The sequence below is a fragment of the Cryptomeria japonica genome, chromosome 3, assembly GCF_030272615.1.
Source record: "Cryptomeria japonica chromosome 3, Sugi_1.0, whole genome shotgun sequence".
Taxonomy (NCBI): domain Eukaryota; kingdom Viridiplantae; phylum Streptophyta; class Pinopsida; order Cupressales; family Cupressaceae; genus Cryptomeria; species Cryptomeria japonica.
This window is the reverse complement of record NC_081407.1, coordinates 38,703,592-38,728,612: the sequence shown is the minus strand read 5'-3', so window position 1 is coordinate 38,728,612 and position 25,021 is coordinate 38,703,592.

The window sequence follows — 25,021 nt, the reverse complement described above, 5'->3', positions numbered from 1 at the left end:
CCAACAGAGGTAGGAGAGCCAGTAAGTACCACAAAACCTCCTTGTACTTTGATGCATTTATTGTTGTCATTAATGCATGCTAGGTAGAGTAATAAATGTGCTTAGAATAGGGTCCAAAAAATGTCAAAAACGTGTAGGCACGTCTACGTTGGTGCCAGGCGTGTTTATGCTCGCTAGGCGCGTCTGCATTGGTGCCAGGCACATTTATGCAGTCTCTAAGCGTGTTTATGTCAGGAAAGCATGTTTGTGTCCAAAAATGTGAATTTGTGTCTTTTAGGTCAAATCAGTAGTTCTGTGATGAACATACACTGTCAATTGGATAAGCTGCTGAGAGGATACACTCAAGCAGAGGCCCTAGGATAGGATAGATCAAGGCACTTTGTGATGAACAGTGAGTACCAAGATATAGTACTTTGTGATGAATAGGGAGTAATAAAATATGAGCAGCACTTTGTGATGAACAGTGAGTGCAAATGTGAGTAGCACTTTGTGATAAACAGGGAGTGCCAAACACGTAGTACTTTGTGATGAACAGGGAGTACCACTAGGATAGAAGCAACACTTTGTGATGAACAGTGAGTGTCACTAGGACTGAGATGATTGATTTGCTTGACTGGAGGAGTATCTACCTATGCTAGAGTCACGGGAGAGATTCCCATCGACTCAGAGGTTGTGACCTGAGTTGACAGCCGAGGACCGAGCTGCGATTGAGGCTATGGGATTGAGACATATTTTGTATATGCCTGAGTTTCGAGCAAACATGGGTTTGCTGACTGTACTTGCTGAGAGGTGGCACTCAAAGACTTGTACTTTTCATTTGCCGATGGGTGAGATGACAGTCACCTTAGAGGATGTTTACAGGATATTGAGGATACCGATTGATGGGGAGCTGATACCCTATGATCGAGATGGAGACAGGGAGGCCCTGAGATGAGTGTTCTAGGATTCAGGACTGGAGATGAGGGCTAGAAACGTGGCATGGGACATGATGATAGCGACCGGACAGGCACTACCAGCAGTGTTAGGAGGAGTGATTAGTGGGTTCTTATGTATCAGTTTTGTACCATTTTGTATGATGATGTAGACACCTGCAAGTGATTGTAGCCATATGCTTTTGACATCATTGTATCATGACACTTTATATATATATATGAGATGATTCATCTTTGCGGCAGCTATATGCATGTGTACCTATGTGATGAGATGTTCTTATGTGATGCTTATGATATGGATGCAAATATGTATATGATGCAATGCAATATTTTTTTTTTTGTTCTTTTATGTTTTATATGTGTATGCATGATGCAAATGTGAATGTATGTAATGCAGATGAATATGATAATGCAAATGTAAATTGTACTAACAGGTGTTGTGTGTAGGATGTGATGCAGTTGTGATATCTATATGTATGTATGAAATGCTTATATGTGGTAATGCAAGTGCAACTACATGAAATGCAAATGTTTTTGGTGTGTCATTATACTCAGTCATGTGATAGCAGGCTATGCGGACTCGAGAAGGACGATGGAAGTCAATCAAGAAATGGGGATGGAAGACAAAAGATATGAAAGTGAAAGAGCTTCTTGTGCATTATCATCATTGAGCTTTATTATGGCAAGTAGGTTATGACAATCGAGGCATATGTTTGACCCAAAAAGTCATTGTACCTGTTTGCATGGAGATAAGACAGTCACAAACAAGGAATGCCCCAGTTCACACTAGACTCACAGTGTCCTCATATCCTTGGACAAGTCATAGCATTACTAAGAGACAATCCACAGACAGCAAAAGAAAAATAGGTGACGATACCCCATCCTCGCCTTTCTAGTCAAAGACATCCTAGAGATAGAATCTCTAGTCAGAGACATCCTGGAAAAGCTAAAAGACATGTCATCAAAAGATAAAATCAAAAGAAAACCAAGACTCGACACCAACATCCACTGTAGTCCTCAATTTTAGTGTCTCTTGTCACTTGTATAAGTTTTATTTGATTGTGGTCACAATGTTTACTTTCACAAAAAGGATAGATAGCACAGAACCATATGTTGTCTGAGTCTATTGAAATATTTGATTTGTTGAAGCCCATTGTTGTTGCTGTGTCTCATCTGAAACTGACTGAATCCATGAAACTAATACTTTATTGCGGAGAAGATGAAACTTTATTGAGGATCTGTGATGCAAATGTTGCTTTATTGTGGATTGTGCGCAAATAGACTGAAGAAAAGTGGAAGAAACTGTACTCCTCAAATCATGTGATGTTCTCAGTTCCACACCCATTACTAGACGTAGGATTTGCCTTAGCCACAGATAGGAGCTGATTTTGAATGGAAAGGGGTGAAAAGAGAGGTTTATTATGAATGGCTAACCAATCTTGGATAGATCAATAACAAGCCATGATGGGAATGGGTAAGTTTATTATGAATGGATAGGTTGTGAGTGTGTGCAAAGTGAAAGGATGAAAGTGAATCTTGAAGGAGAGAGGAGCAATGTCTCTACACATGGCGTTGGTGACCCAGTTTTCACCATGGTACTTGCCCAAGGCGCCACCAAAGTGGTTTTCACTGTTGGACAAAATGTTTTTCTTTACTTTTTTGATTTTTTGATTTTTTTGTGTCACAAGGTGCCTGTTTGTCAGGTTTTCACCAAGTAACGATTTTTTTGTTTTATAATTTTTATTTTTTTTATATTAGGATACTCTGAAGAGCTATGTGTAAAACCTATGAAGGTGCATTCTATTGATAGGATCCTCCAAAGGTTCACCATCAGGAGTTGAGAGTTGATATGCCCTAGATCCATAGGCTTCTGTGATGATGTAAGGACCAAGGCAGTTTGGTTCAAACTTTCCCTTCTTTTCTCTATCTTGCTGATTTTTAGGATTTTCTCTGAGAACCAAGGCACCCACCTCAAATGTGTGAGGCTTTACCTTATGATTGTAACTACATTGTTCCTTGACTGAATGATGTGTAGCTCGAGCGACTATCTTCCTTGATAAAGGAACTGAGATAGAATTACTAGTGTGTGGACTACGTTTTCCCATATGCGTGTCACCTAAAGAAGTTTGGGCATCCCTGATAAAAAAGTCCTTCAAGAAAGTTCCATTAAAGGTCCATGATGTATCACCAGAAGGGAAAGGATTTGTGGAACAAGTGGATGAGTTATGAAGGCTTATAATTGTGAAAAGAAGTGAAAGTAGGATAGCATGATGGAGACATAGGATCAACAAGTGTTCTTTTTTACTTATATTTGTAGAACTTTTGCCCCCAGTTATTTTGATATTAGGGGAGATCAACTCTTGCTCTTTTTCTTTTATAGGATTTTTATCCTTGACCTTGATTTTTGTTGAGTCCAGTAGCTTTTGATTTTGATTTTAACTGAAGGGCTTTTCTTTATTATTGACTTTTAGATTTTTCTTTTCAAAGCTTGATTTTTGATCCCCAATTAGTAAGGGATTTTGTAATTCTTGTTGATCCAAGTCTGGAAGTGGAGTGGAAATGGAATGAGTGGATGATATGGTAAGGCTATGTGAGCTCTCAAGAGGGCTGGCAATATGCTCAATAGATTCTTTGTTGGAACCACTCTTAGGACTATTGATATCAAGAGTTGCTTGCACCACTAGAGGAGATTAGCATTCAGACTTAGTAGCCACAGCACTAGGTGGTTCACACCCAATTCCTTGGCATTGCAAGTTGTTTGTAGGTTGTTCTTCTAGACTGGATACCTTAGGAGATAGTGGGAGTTGATCAACATGAAAGATTTACTCACCACATCCCATGTCTTTAATCTTGAATTCTTCTTTCAGCTCTGATTGTTTGGATGTAGAAGCTTTCAATGATTCTGGATCTACATATGCTGATGATGGAATTGCTTCTCGATTGACTGGGATTGTTATTTCTGATTGAGGTCGCAAATTTTTGCAATAAATGAATGGGTCTGGGTCAGCTTTGATGGTCACTTCCACTCCATTGTGTGGAAACTTGATACATCGATGATATGTAGATGGTACTGCGCTCATCTCATGAATCCAAAGACGTCCTAGCAATATGTTGTATGTGAGATCAAGGTCTAGGACTTGACAAACCACATCCTTTGTAACTGGCCCAACTCTAAGAGGTAAGGTGATTGTGCCTTTGGATAAATGTTCTTCATCATCATATGCCTTGATTGTAATTTTGTTTGTAGCATTCACAACTTTATCAGAATATCCCAATTGTTTAATAGTGCTCAATGTACAAATGTTTAGACCTGCTCCTCCATCTATCAACACTCATTTGATTCTATGTTTGTGTATGAAGGCTTCAATGTGTAATGGTGCATTATGTGGCTGACTTACGGAGGTGTCATAGGCTTCTGTGAATGTAAGGGAGTGTGGAATGGAAAGGTATCCCACCATGGCTTGAAACTGGTCAACTTTTAGATCAGTAGGAATAGTAGTTTCTCTCAAGATTTTGTCAAGAATGGATTTATGTGCGGGGGATATGCGCAAGAGTTCAAGTATGGAGATGAGTCCAGGTGTCTTCCCTAACTGTTCTACAAGGTCATACTCAGGTTTGGTTGATGAGGAAGCGGTGTTTTTAGCTGGAGCACCTTTCAAAGTGAATTTACCTTGGCGGGTTGTGACATGACATTCAGAGGTAGGTTCGGAAGAAGATCCAACGCCTTTTAAGACAATCTTGGGTCTCTAGGTAGAATTCTTAGGGTTTTTGTCCTTGATGATAATGGTAGAGACGTAATTGTCCATCGAGATGTGATTGATAGTTGAATCATAGTTATAAGATGCTCTGGTATAGTTGGTTTGATCATCTATGACTTTAGCTTTTCCTTTGTCATGTTTTGGGAATGGTTCCTTAAACATCTCATGTTCTTGATTGGATGAGTGCCCTTCAATCTCAATGTCACCTCTATCAATGAGATCTTGTATGATGTTTTTCAGCCAATGACAATTTCTTGTCTTATGACCCTTGCTCTTATGAAATTCACAATATTCATCATCATTCCATCAATTTGGTTTAACCTTTGGTTCATATGGAGGAAAATCTGGAATAGTGATTACCTTGTTTGCCACTAGCTTTTTGAAAACTGACTCAAGTGGTTCTCCCAATGGAGTGTACTTCCTTCGTGATTTAGAAGTTGTTTGAGTATTCACCTGATTTGATCCAGAAAAAATGAATTTGGGTCGCACTGTATTGGCATCAACAACACAATCATTGACTGTGTTCTTGTTTTTATTCCAAAATATTGGCTTGTCTTTTCCTTTAAAGTTATCTTTGTTTTCCTTGAATATCTTAATGACTCCTTGTTCAATTAGGACCTTTTCTGTCGCTAATCACTTTTCAATGACGTCCTTGAAGGTGGACAAACAAGCTTTCCTTAAATCATAGCCAATGTCTTTGTTAACATTTTGGCTGAACATCTCTACCATTTATTTTTGTGGAATTTCACAAGAGCATCTGCTAGCTAGATTCCTCCATCTTTGTAAAAATGATGAAAAAGACTCTCCATCTTTTTGCTTGGTGTTGCACAAAGTAATGACTGATATGTCTGTCTCTATGTTGTAGGAGAAATGTTGAATAAATGCCTCTGCTAAGTCACCCCATGACTTAATACTAGGTGGAAGTTGGGAGAACCATTCCATAGCTTGATCACCTAGGCTTTGTGGGAATAATCTCATCAAATATGTCTCTTCTGCTGCCACTTGAATGCAAGCTGTGAAAAACTATCTTATGTGTGCCTTAGGATCCCCTTTTCCTTTATACTTATCAAACTTAGGTGTCACAAAGTGTGTAGGAAAAGGAGGCATTGGAATGCTCTTGTCAAATGGATAAGGACATATGTCTCTCATTGTGTATGTTGGCTTCGGTGTATTTATGTCCTCCATTTTATTTTGTAAATCCTTAATTTGTTGTTCCAAATTGTTCTTAGGTGGAGATCGACTTCTTGGACCATACCTCATGCTTGAGGCACCAATTGGAGGAGGAGCATGTTGCATATATGGATGATATTGATGATACACATGTTCATATGGAGGAGGTCTATAATGATGCTGCGTATATGGACCACTTGGTATAGAGTCATGTTGAGGAATGAAATATCTGCTTTGTCCATGTATACCATACTCTACAGGCATGTCATGAGTTTGTTCTAGTGTGTTGTCCCCAAATTTGACACGGGGTTTCCTTGTGTCCAAATTTTGAGCATGCCGTTGAATATCCAATTGCTTTGGTGGTTGATCCTTAGCATTGATATGTGATTGAGCATATTTCTCTGCATAAGACTTCCATAATGGTCTGCGAAGGTAAGTATCATATGCTTGACCATGTGTATGTGGGACCTCTGGTTTTTGAAACAAAGATGATGGTGATTCAGGCACAAGATGTGGTCCTCTATTTCCTCCACTATTAGGCCTCCTTTGATCCATGTTGGAGTGAGTTTGTTGCAAAGGTCGATTTTCCATTATTTGAGACATGTCAAAATCATGAGGTATCTTGGCTCCACTTTGTGCCATCATTTGTAAGAAGTATTGTCGATCTCTCCTCATTATTTCCTCAACCAACCGATTGAAATGGGGATTCATAATGGATTCTTCCACATCTGCTGAATGTATTGAAAAGTTGTCCATATTGTCATTGTGTGTATCATTGTTGTTTGTAGTGCCCATGTTCTCAACATTTGGAATGTTTCTATAGACATCCATGTCAGGTAATGTAGTGTGATCAGAATTGAAAAAGACATCATTGTCATACTCATAGATACTCATGTTTGCAAACTCTTGAGCCTCTTTAGTTTCTCTCCTAGATTTTTGAAGATGGGTTTCAACCATGAACTAGGTATTGACCAAGATGTGTGAGACTAGATGAAAATGGAAAAGGTATGGAAGACCAAGAGTTGGATGGAATGTAAATGAATCTGAGGTGTACTTGCAATGTCCAAAGTGTAAGACCAAGTATGTATGTAGTAGAGTAGGTGTGACTTCCAAAGAGAGAATAGTTTCTCTTGATGAGGTAAGTTGACCTTGACTCTAAGTAAGACCAAATGAGACCCAAAGGTGATAGACCTTGATGAGAGACCACTTAGCAAAATGTTGTTGTATGTAGTGTGTTGACAAAGTATGATGAGGACAAGTAAGTGACCTTTTGACTCAAGTTTAGACAAATGTAAATTTAATGCAAGATGTAAAGCAATGATGGACTTTGTGAGACCCAAAGACAAGTTGAATGCTAGATGAAACCCTGGAGAAACAACCTACGAAGCTCAAGAATTCCGAAACTGATTGCTCTTGTTTGCTGGACTGTAAAATTTTTCCAAATTGTGAAGTTGTTGGTTGTGACCAAATCTGAATGTTTGACTATTTTTTGTGACAAGATGACACAATGTTGATGAGGACTCAATGTTTGCAAACTCAAAATGACTCCAAGAAAAGTGTGTTGTTTGATGTAAAAATGTTTTGCATACACTTGAAGACACAAAAGACACAATGTTTTGCTATTTGGTCTTGAATGTTTTGAATGTTTAAAATAAGTCAAGCACAATTCTTATGGCTGGCCAAGACAATTGTTGTTGATCCCACATGAGGTTTTACCCCCAAGGCTACGTTATTCAGAGCAAATACTTAGATGCTTGACTCACTGGCTCCACCCTCGACACTCATTTCTCAGGTCAGCCAAGCATCAGTCCCCACGAAAACTCCCCATGGTGAACTTTGTATCTCTACTAAGAACCGTATGTGTGTGGGCCGCTACCAGAGGTCCGACCTCCTGCCTCAACAACTAGAAGGATTTTGGCTTCTAAAACAAAAAGGTGCTAGTAAGGACATCCGCTCGTGTGGCCATACATGCGACACTTTCATCTCTGTAAATACAGAAGGCTCCCAGCTGGTAGGGGTTATGCCCTACAACTGATCAAATAAATTTGATCAAACGGGTTTATGGGGAGACATAGTGTCGGTATGAACTAATCAGCACACGTTATCCATAGTTTTCACCATGAATACAGTTGTTTATAGTGGTTCAAAAGAGGTGGGTTTTCCTTGCTACCACTTGGGTCGTTCTCTTCTCACTAGTAGTCCTAATGACCACATGGGAAGACAGACCCTCTAAAGATTAAACAAAAAGAGCTTATTGCTCAAGACACAAAAGACAATGATTCAATTTTAGTGCACCAATTGAAGTGTTTGCTAGTTTATAAAAACAAGGCACACAATAAAAATCCAAAAACCCTTGCCAAGGACCTGCAACAAAGATTTATTAGTAGTTTGGATTGTTTGAAATAATCACCCCTTCCTGCAAGCACACAAGTTAGGTAAATTTTAGATCCAAAAGACTTTGTGAAATAGGGGCCTTCAACAATGCATTTTGTTGACCAATTCAAAGATCTGATTCATCAAAAAAAAAAGACCACTTGTAAAATTTCAAGAGATTTCCAGAAATGTAAGAAAATCCAAAAAAATTGCTAATTTGCTCCAAAAATTAATTTTTTATGAAAAATCATAAACAATTCATATAAAATGCAAAATCAATCCAAAAAATCTAAAATTTTTACTAGATAATCCTGACGGTCTTCCAAACCTACATAAAAAAACTTTCTACAACAAATCCAAACAGTTTGTGAGATATGAGTAAAATAATGCAAAACCCTAATTTTCAAAGATCCAATTTTTGAGGAATGATTTTGAATCAAATTTAAAATAAAAAAGAATAGATCCTATGTATAATTCTGAGATATTTCCAAAAATGTAAGAAAATCCCAAAAATTCGCTAATTTTCTCTCAAAATTAATTTTTTATGAAAACTCATAAACAATCCATATGAATTCAACAATTGATCCAAAAAATCTGAAATTTTTACTAAATATTTCTGATACTTTTCCTGACCATCATAAAAAAATTGATGCTAAAATTCAAAGCCGTTTGTGAGATCTGATCAAAATAAGGAAAAACCCTAATTTTTAAAGATCCGATTTTTAGAGAAATATTTTGCATCAAAATTAAAATCACAAAGAATAGATCCTGTGTATAATTATGTGAGATTTCCAAAAATGTAAGAAAATCTGAAAAATTCTCTCATTTGCTCTCAAAATTATTTTTTTATGAAAAATCATAAAAAATTTATAGAAAATGAAAATTTGCTCCAAAAATCCTAAATTTTGGATTGAGAGCTCCCGATACTTTCTTCAACTTGCAAAAAATATTTGGTACAAAATTTCCTAGCCGTTTGTGAGATATGATCAAATCTCTCAAAGATCTTGATTTTGTGTCCAAAACCCTAGCTGCACAAGATTATTCTCCAAATTGTTTTACAAAACAACAATATAGGGCTAGAAAAATCTGCAATGAACACAGATCTAACAAAAATACATGTCCCACAGGGCATGCCAAAATGTATATGGTGAAAATGGATAACAATAATAACGATATTGAAAGGCTAAATGAATTCAACCACAAAACCCTAGCCTAACAACAACAAAGATCCACCATAACATATGAAGATTACCTAAGACAATGCAAATCAAATGAAATCATAAAGATTATACCATCACATGTCCAATAGGGTTTGGATCTCCATTCTTCCTATCTCCATTGATCTTGCTTTATATATTTGCTCTCAGATTTTATGTGTGCACAAGAACTCAACAAAGAACGGAAATGTGGTTGCAAGTAGGATTGCCTATGTTCAAAAGCGTAGTGTAGTCAAGTAGTCAACGGGGGGAATGTATAGTGAGTGTAATCAATTGATTAAGATGCATAGATTGATTAGGGTTGATAATGAAGGAAGTATCCTCTTATATAGAAGACACTATATGAAATGGAGGGATAAGATTGAGAGGTGTAAAAGAGGTTGGCTATGATTAGAGGGTAGGTAAAAAAATAAATAAAATAATGAGAGGGTAGGTAGTGTAGGAATTAAGAGATGAATGGCATGTGTCATGGGTAGAAAAGGTTAATGAATTAATTAAATAAATAAAGATTTATTTAATTAATAGAAGAAGTGGGATCAATTAAATAAATAAGATATTTATTTAATTTAGGAAAAAGAATAATTTAAATAATCAAATGTATTTATTTAAATGAGAAATAAGGCTAGAAGAGGATAAATGAATTAATTAAATAAATAAAGATTTATTTAATTAATAGAAGAATTAAGCTTAGATAATTAAATAAATAAAATATTTATTTAATTAGACTAGACAATTTTGGGTGTCTACAAGTCCCATTGACTTTAGAAGTATTATTATCACAACAAAACTTAAAATTCTGATCTAATGCACGTAATGTGCTCAAATACTCTAGGCTACTCCAGAACCAAGTCAATGGGTACCCAGCGAGTCTAGTGCATGTAATGTGCTTGAATATCCATATATGTAGCAGTATGCGGGTCATCAGGTTGCATCCCTGTCCAAGCACGTTTTCTCCTAGGTCGTGGTGAAGGTGGGCTAACATACTCCACCCTCAGGAGAATACCCTCCAATGTCTCTCCATGTCTTTAACTGCATAAGTGAGACCTCGAGGCATGTGATTTTCGTGCCCATTAGGGCACATGACTAATGCAATGGTCACAATCATAAGCTATCTCACTAGCAGAACCTCACCCCTGGGATGTAGGAGCCAACTGATCATAATGTGACCCCTAGTCTCACCGGACATCTCTCTCTTGAAGTAGTAGACCTGCTCCCTCTTGTAATTGACAGTGGTGTGATCGGCTCGATATCTCATTGTCTCTCCACTGATGGGAAGACAAAGTATGCGGTAAACATTTGCAAGTGTGATTGTCATCTCCCCCACAAAAAGTAGAAAAGTGAAGGTATACACGTCCCATCTCTCCATCAGTGCCATCAGCATCGCCAGATGCAACTTGATGGCGGGCATGGTCATCAGGTACCACAACCCTACAACATGAATCAACTCTCTATTCTCTGGTGAGACCCATGGAATCTGACTCTGAAAGCTATGGAAGGTGTGACCAGTAGTATGCTCACGAATATAGGGAAGAATATTCAAAATCGACAACATCAAATCATTAGTAATCACTCAATCAATCATAATTATCTAACATAAAGTATCATCAATCTATCCTATCTGTTTGACGCCTGCTCCCACGTGACCCTTGGCCGCTCTGAGCTGGGACTAGCACGCCCCTTTAAGACCAGGGCACCTTGGGAGGACCAGGCCACCCCCTTGTGACCAGGGCGCCCTGGGGGGACCAGGGCGTCCTAGGTCCCGTGGGGCCCGAACATGGGGCATTTGTAGGATCTAGTCAGTGACATCATCAATATTGAAAATCAATGCAATCAATGAAGTCAAAGAAGAGTCGATGAAAGGTCAACTCACCTCGTTGAGTGGTCCATGTGTCAAAATGGCTCGGTGCAGGATCTCCATCCGCGTGGGTTGCTCGAGTCGACGTCGAGGCATGATGAGTGATGTTTGGGCTCCTCTACAGTGAATAGTGTTGAAAGTCAAAAAGTGACAAATGAGAGTTTCACTTTCATATTTATGAGTTATACACTTTTTTCATTTTTATAATTTTAACTTATAAACCCTAACTTCGCCCTTTTTACTCAATCTATCATAACTTGAGCTAGGGATGTGTGATTTTCATGTCATCAGTGGTGTTCGAATCGTGAATTCTCTCTCTCACTCCACATTTGTTCCATAAACCACTTGGATGCACAATCGAGCCTTGTTGTGAACATGTTTCATCAAGATTTTCATCACAATTTGTTGCGATAAACATGATACCCTATTTCACCTCCCTAATAAGCAAGCTGAAACAAGGCGGACATATAGCTACCTGCGAATTTCATCACTTTCTTTAGTAAGCAATAGGCGATTTTGTGATCTAAAATGTGGTTTTGTAGGGTGCGGTTCCTAGCTGTGTACTACAGATACCGTTGGGGGCTTCGTCCGACAACTTATGGACAAATGATGTTTTACTTCTTTTTTTGTACTTTAGCTTGTATATGCATGTAGGGTCATATGACTGCTAAAGTGGGGGATAAATGTAGCGTCATAAATTGTACACCCTTGCTAGGGTGGTACAATTCCATGCTTGGTTTAGCACCCGCCTTAGTGTGTTTTGCATCTTGCATTTCTCATCTCCTTTAAGTATTTAATTAATTAATTTGATTAAATCTAAATTCATATTTCACCTCTTCACATGTTATAAAGTTGGGCCCTTTATCCTAAGCGTGCCCCTTTTCATTTTATTCCTCCAATTAATCATTAAATCATAAACCCTAATTATGTCCTATTTAAACCATTAAGGCCCGATTTCACATATCAAAACATCTTGAAATCAACTGTAACTTTTGCATTCACTCTAATATCATCACATCTAATGGCCCTGAAAATTTGGTAAAAAGTTGGTCGGACCATGTGCACTTTGCACACGATCCCTGACATTTTTCCCAAAATTTAGGAGGCATAATTCTATGATATTATAATTATTAACCCCAAAATATTGGCGGAAAATTCAAATCCTAGGTCTGCCTAAAGAAGAAATTAAGATCTAGGGTTTCATACATAAGAGCTCTCTTTCTTCATTTGAAGGTCTAAGGAAATCGAATCTGAAAAATATTTTGGAGCAATTACAGGGAGCCTTTTATGTAGCGAAAGAGCAGACCTTTGGAGTCTTCAACAACATTCAACAACACATATCAAGCAATCATCAAGCATTCTTTCATCAATTGGGGATTTTGAAGATATGAGAAAGCAATAGGAGATCACCGATTGAAGATTGGCTTGTACCTCTCCCTTGGGGTTGGGTATGATTTCATGTTGTTTCTATGTATTTATATGAGCTTAATTACATCAATTTAATTTACATTCATTATTTAGATCACTTTGCATCATTGATTTAGAGCATTTACTTTCTCAATTACAAGCAATTAGAGTTTACTTTTAGGGTTTCTCTAGATTGTTTACTCTCATCCTAGGATCTTGCATGCACACAAGGTTCTTGCACACACTATTTTACTTTACAAATTGGCTATTCGTTGATGTGAAAATAACCAAAATGGGGGTTTGACTAAGGCAAAATCCCATATAGCCACTCGAAACCCTACTTTTTAGCTACAGGTGCAGATTCGGATCCGCGCGTTGCTGCAAGTTTCAAGACCAATAGAGTGCACAAAGACTGTTCCGAAAGGAAAATTTCATCAAAAACCCCCAGGACAGGGGCATGGCACCTTGATCCTGCTCAGGATAGGGGCGTGGCACCCTAGTCCTCCTTGCTTTAAGCAAGACTTGGTAGAGTAGTAGGTTTCAGGTCTGAGATTCCAGTTTTACAGGTACAACTTCAGGTCTGTAGAATCAGGGCAGTGGCACAACACCCTGGTTCTGGACATTTTAGCTCAGATTTCTGACACAGGTGCACCTCTGAATTTGCCTCTTAATCTATACTTTTCAGTGACATATCAGTTAGTCTTAGTTCTGTATTTCCAAATTAGGGTTGTTTAAGCATACTTGTATTATAAGTTAAATCATTCAAATCTGCACTTTTGCGTCACTTCTTCCTCTCATTTGTAGCAAAGGAATAGAATCCCTAAGAGGTAATACTTGGCTCTCTCTTCCTCACAAGAAGTAGCCAAAGTTTGTTACCTCCCTAGGCTCTTTCGTATTCCACAATGTGTACATGAGAGTGGGATTAGGAATTGTTTGCGTAGTCTCACTTTTTCCCCTACACATTTTGGTGAATCCGATTTCATTTTTCATTGCATTGCATTGCATTGTTAGATCTAGATTTAGTATCTTTTTATTTTTCTTCATAAACATAAAACTCCAAAAAAATAAAAAAGTGAAAAATTCAAGAAAAAAAAGAGATTTCCTTTCCTTTTACTTGCATTATGTGTTTAAATCTCATTCAATTTTCATCTCAAAATGTCAGATCTTTATTTGCAAGATGTTTATGCTTTTTATGTATGCAATTATGTTGATTATGAGTTTAGTAAGGATGAATTAGATGAATTTATAGAAGAATTTTCTAACCCTAAGCCTTCTAAACCTAGATTTTGTCAAAAACTAATCAACCTTGTTACTATGGTGATGAGAAAGATAGGTTGAATGAATCCTCTCATGGGTACATTCCTATCAACTCCTCCACTAGTTCTAGTGGCATGGTTGTTTATAAAAATTCCTTTATAAGTAAATGTCTCCTTTTGAATCAAAAGATAAGCATTTTAACTGATATGACCATGCTTTGTTGGATGATGCCCTTGATGACTTTATGTCTTTGCCTAAATCTTCAAAGAAAAAAATACATCTAAAAGGATAATCAACATGATAAATGTGAATGAACATAACAAGCCTCTTTTTGTGGTCCAAGGTGCTTATCCTTCCTCAACTTCATCTCTCTCTGATCAACCTCTTTTCATGATTCAAGGTGGATATAGTCATGACTCCTTTAGTACTCGTAACAAACCTATCATTATTGTGCAAAGAATAAATCCCACTAAGAGTCCTTACAGTTATGCTAAACAATATACAAGGAGAGTCATCATGCAGTTGGCCATACCCACAATACAAGAAATAATAGGCAACCTAACCCTCCTCCGGTTATCCCAACTTCTCTTCTTGATCCTCAACCTATTCTTCCTCAAGCACCCTGTATATCTCACAAACTGTTGGCAAGGAATATGATCTCATTGAACAAATTAAAGCTAATCCTACCAAGATATCCCTTTGGGATTTGATTCAAACTTCCTCAACCCATCATGGAATGTTATAAGATTCCTTGAAAACTTTGGATGTCCCATCCACATTGACATCTAATAACATGAATTCCTTAATTGATTCTATCACATCTCCTAAAGCTCAAATTGTGTTTACACAAGATGAGTTGCCTACTAGAGAGATCCAACATCAATATGATCCTTTAATGATTGTGGTTATCATAAATGATAGTGCAATAAGACGGACACTAGTGGATAATGGTTTTGGCCTTCATGTTTGTAGCATTAACTTGTTGCATAAAATCAATGTCGATACATCTCTTATTAAGCCCGATTATCTTACTATCCGGGGCTTCGATAATGTGGCTAAATCTTCACTAGGTATCATCACCTTGCATGTTAAGGTAGTTCCTGTTACTTTACCCACACCTATCCATGTCATGTCTTGAGATTTGGCATATAAATTTTTATTAGGGAGACCTTGGATTCATAGCATGCAAGCTAGCCCTTCCACATTGCATAGGCAAGTTAAATTAATTTACAACAATAAAACATATACCTTGCTAGGTGACACAAATCTCCAGGCTTGTTTGCAAACATCAACATCTAAATCCTCTTCAACTGGTTCTTCCCCAACAATCTTAGATGATTATTCTAAAGCCTCTACTCCCACTAGTGTGTATGTTTCTTCAAATTTATCTCCTACCAATAATTCCTCAAGTGAACCTAAGGTTCTTGAAGAAGAGCCTTCCCAACCTGATTCTACTGCTAAGGATGGCTTCTCTCCTAAAGAGATTCTTGTAGAAGATGATTATGGATCCCTTGAATTTACTTCTACTTTTATAGGAGAATATAGAATTCCCCCTAGAGATCCCAAAGTCGAAAAGAAGAAAGAAGAAGAAAACCCTAAAAAGCAATCCACTCTAATTGGGCCATTAAGTAATAACTTTGTGGTGGCTTCTCATACTTTGTCTCCCTTGACTTCTGATCTAGATGATTTTGATCCTTCACTTTATGAAAATCCTCCTTCTCTTTCGTAAATGGCTAACCTCTATGGTCCTGGTTTTCACATCTTATCTAGGTGTGGATATAATAGTAATGGATGTGGTCCTCAAGAGCAAGGGATAAAGGTTCCCCTAGAAAACAACTTCCGTGATACGACATTCAGACTTGGCTATGATCCTTTTGAGCATACTAAAGCTTCCAAGAGACCATCTATTAGTGTTAATGTCATCTATACTTCTATCTCAATAAAATATCTAGAATATATTCACTATGACTCTTCTAGTGTCTTTGCTTTGGATGTTTTTCCCACTGATGATTCCTTAGCATAGTTCCTAGGAGTTTATGACAACCTTCCTCGTTATCACCATAACCGTGGTGTTCCCTATTATTTAAATGCAAAAGCATACTTTGGGAAAAAAAGAAATAACGATGAGATAGTTAAAGAATTTCCTCATGTGAAATATATTCCCCAACAAAGTAATCTTCTCATAAGTGACACTATTGATATAGGGATGGATCCTTGTGTTGAAGAGAAAGTCATTAAGATAGGGAAATGTCTTGACGAAGAAGAACAAAAATAATACTCAGAATTGTTACATGAATTCCCTAAAATCTTTGCTTGGATATACTTTGATATGCCTAGTATTGATCCTAAGGTTGTCACTCATAATATTGTCATAGTTCCTGATGCTAAACCTGTGAAGAAAAAGATCCGAAAGATGAACCCTAAAGTAGCATTACTTATTAAGGCTAGGATTTAAAAATAATTGGATGTCAGATTCATTCGTCCTATCAATTATTCCCCATGGATTTCAAACATTATGGCAGTAGCTAAACCTTATAACAAGATTAGGATGTGTACAGATTTCTAAGATCTTAATAAAGCCTCTCTGAAGGATGATTTCCCTCTCCTGAATATCGATATGATAGTGGATTCTGTAGAAGGTCATGCTTTATTGTCCTTCATGGATGGTTTCTCAGGATATAATAAAATATTTATTAATTCTCAAGATCAATTTAAAAATGCTTTCACCACCCCTTAGGGAATGTTTTGTTGGGTTATGATGCCTATCAGATTGAAAAATGCAGGCGCTACCTATCAAAGTGTCATGACCCTTATCTTCCATGATTACATGCATAAGATCTTAGAAGATTGCATTGATGACATCTTAGCTAAATCCATTCTTCATGTAGATCATGTTAAGATCCTTCGTCAAGTCTTTGAAATAATTTGTAAATACAACATGCGCTTGAATCCCTGAAAGTTTGTTTTCGACGTGGATAATGGTAAACTATTAGGACTCATAGTCTCACATCATGGAATTGAGGTGGATACAAAAAAGATAGATGCCATTGTTAATATGCCACCTCCTAAAAATGTTTCCCAATTAAAAAAGTTTACAAGGGAAGATCCAAGCTATTCGTAGGTTTGTTTCTCAACTTGTGAATCGTACCTTTCCTTTTACTCAATTGCTTAAAAATAATATCAACATTCAATGGAATGAGGATTGTCATCAAGAATTTGAGGACTTAAAAACCTATTTGGCCAATCCTCCTGTTCTTCAACTCGATGACCCTTCTAAACCCTTTTGCTATGCATATCTACTTCTCTTCATGCTCTTGCACCCTTATTGGCACAACGTGATAAGGATGGTAGAGAATGTCCAGTTTATTATATAAGTCACACTCTGCTTGATTATGAGGTTTGATATTCTGCGATAGAAAGGTAGTGCCTTTCATTACTCTTTGCAACACAAAAATTAAGGCATTACCTTTTGAATGTTGAAGTCCATGTTATCATTAAATTTGATCCTCTAAAACATATTTTCTCTAAAACTAATTTTTCAGGACGCTTAGCCAAGTGGGTTATGATGTTGATCGAGTTTGACCTCAAGTTTGTCTCGCAGAAGGCAATAAAGGGTCAAGCATTGACCGGCCACTTAGTTGAGGCTCCCTCACCCTTCTTCCTACCTAACCTGGAGTTTTTCCCTGATGAATGCATTTTCTCTATTGAGATTGATGAGGTTTGGGAATTATATTTTGATGGCTCTAGGTGGCGTACAGGATCGGGGGCAAGGGTGGTCCTAATCTCTCCTAAAAAGAAACCTATCCCTTTATCATATTGTCTCAATTTATTGTGTACTAATAACATTGTTGCATACGAGGCTCTTATAGTTGGAATTAAAGCAACCTTAGCACTAAATGTAAAACATCTACATATCTATGGAGATTCTTAATTAATCATAAGACAAGTGACATGAATTTATCAAGATAAGCAAGATAAATTATCACAATATAGAGATTTAGCTATATCCTTGTTGAAAAAGTTTGATTCTTATACCATGGAGCTTGTTCCTCGAAAAGATAATCGACATGCTAATGCAATGGCATGTGTAGCCTCTTGTGTCTTTAGAGGACCCCTTGGTAGATCTCAAATTCATCATTCACAACCTCACTACCCCGGCTATTGCTGATAATCCTAGTAATGTGGCATATTGTTGCATTGTAGATTTTGATGAGTGGTACTCGCACATCGTAAGATATTTTAATGATGGTACCTTTCCCGACTCTATGAAAGAGAATACTAGGGCTAGGATTCACAAGTTGGCTGCTAGATACATTATCCTTTCTAATGTTTTGTATAGGAGGGGTTATAATGGTCTTCTCCTTCAATGTCTTAGCAAAGCTGAAATCCCTGTTGCCCTTGAGGAAGCACATTCAGGTGCTTGCTGGAGGCAGTTTAGAGGTATATCTTTAGTTCAGAGATTTTTCTGAATGGGATATTATTGGCAGACCATGGAAAAGGATTCCTTTGCATTTGTTAAGAAATGTCATCAGTGTCAGCAACATAGCAATTTGATCCATGCTCCCGCCCTAGGACTTCGATCTCAAGTAGCGTCTTGGCCCATTTCTACATTGGGTTTGGATCTCATTAGTAAAATATATCCTCCTTCATCTCAAGGACATACTTTCATGATCACCGCATCTGAATACTTTATGAAGTGGGTAGAAGCAGTTCCTCTTCGATCCACTACTGCCGAAGTTATTTGTCAATTTATCTTAGAAAACATTATTTCTCGATTTGGAATACCTTTTGCTTTGGTTTTAGATAATGGAACGTCATTGAAAAAAAAAGAGGTTAAGAAGTTTCTCGAGAAATATCATATTCAACATAAATTTTCTACACCATATTATCCTCAGTCAAATGGTCAAGCCGACTCTTCAAATAGGATAATTGAGCAAATTCTTTGTAAGACTATAAACAATCATGGTAAGGATTGGCATACTCAATTAATCTATGCACTTTGGGCTTACTGAAAGAATGTACACATTGCTACAAGTTGTACTCCTTATAATCTTGTTTATGGTGTCGATGCCATTATGCCTTTGGAGTTGGAAATTCCATCTTTAAGAGTTTCCCTTAAGGGTATAATGGATGATGATTCCTATAGAGAACAAAAGCTTCAACAACTTGAGATGCTTGATGAACGTCGCATAAATGATATTGAGCATATCCAAGCCTATCATAAAACTCTACAATGAAGCTACAATGATAAAGTCATTCAACCTTCCTTCTCAATAGCTGATTTGGTACTTTATGAGAATCAGCGCAATGTAAATGCCTTACCCAAGGAGAAAGGAAAATTCAGCCCTAATTGGCTTTGATGGCATGATGAAAGAACAAGGATCCAGTTAGCTACTGAGAGGGATGGGGGTGTGAATCAGTAGATTGAAAAACTGATAAAGCTTCACCAATCTCAAAATCAATCTCTCAAAGTAAACTTAGAACTATCAATGCAACATATCTGTCAAGATTAAAACTGTCAAGCTAAACTGGTTGACTGTTACAATAGATAATAGTAAACAACTTGAAACTTACAAACATCCAAATGCTTTTACTGATATAATTAAAACTTCATTTCATAATGCTGTCAGTTATCATGACATATCAAAGTGGATTAAGTAGTTAAGCAAATCAACCATAATAAAACATAACCACAAAAACATTCACCACTTGACACAATATTTTTGATGTGGAAACCCAAATGGGAAAAACCACGGTGAGATGGAACTCACAAGAATTCTAAAATCTTCTGAAGTTTGCCTTGTTAGGAGCCAAGCCTATTAAAGCTTTACAAAAAGTCTCGTTAAGAACTGATCCTATTAGGAACCACTCGGTTAAGGGATTGACTATAATGCCTTGCTAGAAGCAATACCTTGTGAGGAGTAACCTTTGTAAAGGATTTAGAATCCAAGCTAATGGATCACCTTGTTAGAGGATTTGAATAGCACCAATCTTGTTAGAGCTTACCCGGTTAGGGGATTTAACTGCTATAATTGTTAGAAAACAATAGGAGTTTGTTGATCTGTTTGAATAGCACTACACTTGCTCATTCAGATCCTTTTTATGCTCCTATCTGCCTTTACTCAAACTGCAGATACATCATTCGGTTCGGCAACCACACACTCAATTCAACTTTGCCAACACACTCAAACTAAAACAACACATCGACCTTATAAACAAATCAACTAGGTTGGTAACACAAAAAAAACCTAATTCACATAGAGATTACAAACAAGTCAGTTCCGATATGACCATTGGATTACATAACAATCTCTAAACATCATTCAAGAAAGCCTCGACCGCTCCTTGATCACCGCTTCATCAAACTTAGTAACTCATCACACGCTTTGCGTTACATGCAATATACTTTCTCATTCCCAAGACAAAAACCGTTACCTCAATGTGCCAAAATCACTTTGAAACTCTCTTCATACAATATGCATACGTGTCATAATCTTTACCACTCATCATCAGAACATAAACCAATATAACCAATTCACCAAAAGTAATCGGTTAGGGTTTACCAGTTCAAATCTCCAATACTTAGCAATACTATTTCACTCCACAAACTTACCTACCGATTACAGTTCCTTTCACACACTCTTTCTACCGGTTACAAGACATCATTACAACAATAACATTATCGGTTAATTGACATCAATGACAATATAACAAATCATTAATGCAATCTTCATGCAAATGCCAACAATCTCCCCCTTTGGCATTGATGGCAATACAAATATCAACACCATTGATTGTTGTGATTGTGAATAGGAATCCTGGTTTACATTTTACCATGTACTATCCTTGTCTTTAGCTTGTCTCTAGTTCTTCTCCCATAATCACATAGTTCTTCTCCCCCTTTGACAACAATGCCAAAGTGAAAGTAAAACATGCAATGTAAAACTTCACTGTGCAACATCAACAACCTGCAACTTGATGCTCCCCCTGTGGAATAACTCCACTCCTACACCAATGTTGTTGTAAAACTTTGCAAGTAGCTCTGGGACTGATGTAATCTACATCATGCTCAATTTACATCATGAAGGGGTACAACCCCTACCTGACTTCTAAGATACTCAAAAGTAGTCTTAGGTAGAGGTTTACTAAAGATATATGCAAGTTGCTCCTAGCTAGAAACATCCTCCAAGATCACATCTTTACTCTGCACTTTTTCCCTCAGGAAATGATACTTCAATTCAATGTGCTTGGTTCGTGCATGCAAGACACAATTATTTGACATATTTATGGCACTGGTATTGTCACATAAGATCTTTACAGGTTCTGTAAACTTCATCTTGAAACCTTCTAAAATGTGCCTCATCCAGATAGCCTGGGTACAATTCTTATAAGTTGCAACATAGTCAGCTTCAGCAGTAGACTGTGAAATACAACTCTACTTCTTGCTACTCCATGAAACAAGTCTTCCTCCAAGAAAGAATGCTCCACCAGTTGTGCTTTTTCGGTCATCAACATTACCTGCCCAGTCTGCATCAGTGTAAACCTTCAAGTCAAAATTTTCTTCATATGGATACCATAATCCATAGTCAACAATACCTTTCAAATATCTGAAAATCCTCTTGGTTGCTATCAAATGTGTTTCCTTCAGGTTCTTCTGAAATCTAGCAACTAGACCAACTGCATGAGCTATATCCGGTCTGCTATGAACAACATAGTGCAATTTTCCAATCATTGACCTATACTCTTTCTCATCAATAGATGTGGCCTCATCTTCCTTAGACAACTTACAACCTATAACAATTGGTGTCCCAACTGGTTTACAGTCACTCATACCAAATGTCTTTAATATCTCTTTCACATACTTGGACTGTGTGATGAAAATACCACTCTTCATTTGTTGTATTTGCAAACCTATGAATTTTTTTATCTCTCCCACTAGAGACATTTCAAACTCACTTTTCATTTCATTTGCAAAGTCATTGCTCATGTCATCATTTCCTCCAAATATAATATCATCTACAAACACTTCACTAACTAGTATTTTATCTCCTTCAGATTTGAGATATATGTTGATGTCTTCACTGGTTTCTCTGAAATCCTATCTTCATCAGGTGTGAATGAAGCCTTTCATACCATGCTCCTTCTTGTCAGTTGAAGCATAACCATGAACCTCAAGATAATGATCATTATCTTGAAGTTCATCTTGATTTCTTTAATCCATATAGTGCCTTGTATAACTTACATACCATGTCCTTCTTGTCAGTTGAAGCATAACCATCTGGTTGCTCAATGTATACTTCCTCTTCTAGTATTCCATTCAAAAATGCAGATTTCACATCCATCTAATATACTTTGAATTCTTTATTAGCTACAAAAGCTAGTAAAGTTCTGATACCTTCCATTCTAGCCACTGGTGCAAAAGTCTCACCATAATCTTCTCCTTCTTCTTGTGCATAACCTTTGCAAACCAATCTAGCTTTGTTGCAAACTACAACACCATCTTCATTTAGCTTGTTCCTAAAAACCCACTTAGTACCTATCACATTTTTATTTACTGGTCGGGGTACTAGAGTCCATGTGTTATTCTTCTCAATTTGTTCAAGCTCCTACTCCATATCTTTAACCCAGTGATTACCACCAAATGCTTCCTTAGTTGTTCTGGGCTCAATAGTGGAGATCATGCAAGAATTCTCTTTGATTCTTCTTCTAGTTAGCACTCCAACATCCTTATCTCCAATAATCTATTAAGGATTGTGATTGAGTCTCACATACCTCAGAATAACATGATCATTATCTTTAGGTTCATCTTCATTATCATCATCTTCTTTTGAATCTACCTGTTCCAGTTGAATTGGTACAACAATATTTTCTTTACCGGTTTTGGTTCCAAAAACAAAATACAAGGGTCTTGATCCTTTTTCTCTACAGTGGTTTCTCTTGAGACTTTAGGATACTCATCCACACGAACATCAACACTCTCTATGATTCTCTGTGTCCAGTTGTTAAAACACTTGTAGGCCTTACTCTTGGTGGAATAACCAAGAAATATACCTTCATCACTTTTAGCTTCAAACTTGCTAATATAGTCACCTCTCTTAATAAAAAATTTGCTACCAAATATCTTGAAATAACCAACATTAGGTGATCTACCATACCAGTATTCATCTGGAGTCTTTTCCTTACCTCTTTTTACCAAAATCTTGTTCATTGTGTAGATAGTTGTGCTGACAACTTCTCTCCAGAAAGCTTTCGCTACATCTTCTTGTATCAACATCATCCTAGTAGCTTCAACAACTGACCGGTTGTCTCTCTTAGCAATACCATTCTGTTGTGGTGTCCTCAGTGCAGAAAGCTGTCATTTGATACCATTCTCTTCACAATATCTAGTGAATTCCTCAGAAGTGAATTCTCCACCTTGATCAGTCCTTAGACACTTTATCTTCTTTCCACTCTCCTTTTTAGCTAAGGCCATGAATGCCTTGAACTTACCAAATGCCTCTATTTTATCCTTCAATAATGTGACCCACATCATCCTTGAGAAATCATCAGTGAAGATCAGGAAATATCTGTCACCTTGAATACTTTTAGTCCTTATTGGTCCACATTGGTGTGTATGAACCAAATCTAATAGATTCTTTGCTGAAAAAGATTTGCTCTTGAAAGTTGAGGATGTCATCTTTCCCAACTAACATTCCTTACAAAGAGAATTAACCGATTTGTCCAACTGAGGCAAACCTCTCACTGTCTTTGACTTACTCACTTTAACAATGTTATCAAAATTCAAATGATAAAATCTCCTATGCCAAAGCCAACTTTCATCTACTTTAGCAATTAAACAGTTGCTGACTTTAGGATTCAGGTGAAACAAGTTACCTTTAATCTACTTGCCAGTTGCAATCAGTAGACATCATTTGCACTGCTCTTTCCATTAAGAGAAATAGTTCCCTTACCTTTAACCATGCATGGTGAGTCATTACCAAATCTTACAACTCCGCCATCAAATTCCTTCAAAGAATGAAATTTACTTTGGTCACCGGTCATGGGATGTGAACAACCACTATCAATGATCCAATCATCGGAATTATCCATTCGTGGAACTAAAGATTTCTGATCATATGTTTCTTCTTTAATGGCTACAAACACAATGTCTTCATTAGCATCACCATCAGATTCCTCATCAGTGATACCACCATCAAGTACAATAAGACAATCTGTTTTGCCTTTTCCGTTGTACTTCTTGAATTTGTCTCGCTTGTGCTCATTATCACCATTAGGACAGTTAGCAGCTATGTGTCAAATCTTGTTACATGCAAAACATTTCAAAGGTAATTTACCTCTATATTTATCGGTTCCTCTAGGAAATCGTTTGGCCAACAATAATTCAAGCTCGACTAAACTGTCTTCATCATCAACTTCTCTATTGGATCTAGATTCATAACTGTGACTGATATCTCTACTTTTTCTCATAGATGGGTTATAAACAAAAGCTCTAAATGCTGATTCAAATTTCTGAACACTACCATCATAACCATTTAATTCAAAAGTAGTAAGCTTACCAATGATGGAGTCAAGGGTTACATTGGTTTTGTCAATATATTTCAACTACTGAATGGCTGCAACTCGGATAGTGTAGACTGGTAGCAGGGTTCTCAACACCTTACTAACTATTGTGGCATCATCCATTTTACCACCATCACTCTTGATCTCACCAACTATCTCTTTTATCGTCTGACCATACTATTGAATATTCTGACCTTCGGCCATCCGCATGTCATCAAACTTCCCTCTTAGACTCTCTTCCTTGGCAATCTTCACATGTTCATCACCATTATAAATCTCTTCAAGTTTCTTTCATACCTCATATGCAGTCTCCAAACCATGAACATCAACATATTCAACATCAGATAAAGAACTACATCAGATAAAGAACTGATAATAGCCTCTAGTGCTTGATTGTTTTCTTGTTGCTCTTTCTTCTGATCATCTGTCATAATCCCAATAGGTGCAACATATTGAGTATTAACATGTTCCCAGTATTGATTTCCAAGACTC